Below are 1,674 nucleotides of genomic sequence, written 5' to 3'. Positions count from 1 at the left end.
GCCAATTCCCCAGAGTCTTTTCTAATTCACTGAGCTGAAACATTAAAGAAGCTTTGCTTCATGAACCTATTAGCAAATTTGATTTTTGCTGACTTTGTTTGTTCTGCAACTATCCCTCACTCTTAGATTCTACACATATATTCCCAGATCTCTGTCTGTGTAATTTTGAAAGGGAGTTTAATTACAGATAAAGAAGGAAAGAGTTGTGCTGGACTTGAGCCCTAAATCCTGCTGTCATTTTCTTGTCTTGGAGAGCTGTTAAATGCTAGTGAATGGCTCTGAGGAGATCATGGGACAGTGTTGCTTTGATTCAAAAACTTAGCTTCTTCTGGAAAGATGGCTATGGTCATGTTCATGAAAAAAAGTGGCCAAACATTTCTAAAAGTTCTGATTTATATCTGGGTTGTACTCACATAAAGCATTAGTGATTCTTAGTATTTTCAAAGGTAAATCCAGGACTGAGGTATTAGACAAGAGTAGATAGCCACTGATTGACTGTAGGATTGTTAAGGCCCCAAAGAATGGTTCTGTTTGTCACTCCTTAAGAAGATTTAGAACCAACTTATTTTGAAGGGAAAGGACAAAGGTTTTATTCAAAGCTAGCTCTGAAGAAAACAGGGAAACTTATAAGCCAAATTCATTTTCTTCTTATTCATGTTTACAGAGATCTGAGGTGTCTGAGGTGAAAGCAAGAAACAAAATGGAGCAGAGATTTTTGCACTGCTTGAGCCCCAGCCCTTTCCATTCTCAGCTCCTTGCCTCCCTGTGAAAACAGAACTGACCTCCACCTCCTGAGGTTAACGTGCAAACATGGGCTTCCAGGGCACTGCTTGCTGCATCCCTGCATCTGAACTGGAGACTGCATAGAACACTCCACAGGAAGAAGTTGGAGATGTAGTTCATCTCTAAAATAAAAAGAGTTCCAATATTTTCACCTGTGAAGGTCAAAGGACAGTAAAGAAAATAAGCACCTATGTCCCAAGTGACTCCAGGTATGCCTGATTTTCTTCCAATTTGCTTCTTTCATGAAGGTGACGCTAGTTGGGCCCTTGGAGAGCCAATCACCTTGGATAATCACCTTGGGTCCAATGTTGCAGTTTATTTTTGATTTGTTTACAGCCAGGACCTTGAATAGAGTTGGAGATGTCTTCACCACTCACAGGCTCGTAGTTCACTCTGTTCCATCTTTAGTTACCTCAGTAATATGGTGATCAGTGATACAACGCAGATCTCAGCCATGCTTTGAATTTCTCATGTCCCTCTATAGATTGTAACTACCTGGGGAATTCTTTCTGCCTCTCCATGTGAGCAAGCCAGTCCTCTTCACAGTCTGAGTGGGGATCATCCCAAGAGTGACACAGGAGAAATGGCAGTAAGGGGATTGATTAAGGCAGTGGCAGAAAGGCTGCAGCTTACCTGAAAATTGGCTTCAACCAGCAGCCCTAAGTCCTCTAGTGCAGACATTGTATTCTAGGCCCTGACCAAGTGGACTTCCTTTCAGCAAAGAGGACCAGTACCCTGTGCCTCCTGTGACATTCATGTACCAGCCATTGGGATGCATGTGGGTAGTGGGCTAATGCCTTCAGTGAACCTCCTATTTTCTATAGTAAACATGTTCACAGAAGGGCAGGACTGTGCATTGTTAGATGTCCAGACTCACAGCACAGGTGCTCA

The 1,674-nt window shown here is 42.5% G+C and overlaps 1 non-coding gene across 1 annotated transcript; it reads right to left on the bottom strand.

Moving 5' to 3' along the window:
* Positions 1-933: 933 nt before the first annotated feature.
* Positions 934-1,072, bottom strand: LOC111814877. Its single transcript, XR_002819744.1, has one exon. It is a non-coding gene; the product is annotated as a small nucleolar RNA SNORA67 (small nucleolar RNA).
* Positions 1,073-1,674: the final 602 nt, after the last annotated feature.

This window comes from Octodon degus, unplaced genomic scaffold (assembly GCF_000260255.1).
Source record: "Octodon degus isolate 3935 unplaced genomic scaffold, OctDeg1.0 scaffold00863, whole genome shotgun sequence".
NCBI classification, from domain to species: Eukaryota; Metazoa; Chordata; class Mammalia; order Rodentia; family Octodontidae; genus Octodon; species Octodon degus.
The sequence above is the reverse complement of the archived record's forward strand: the minus strand, read 5'-3'. Positions and strand labels throughout refer to the sequence as shown.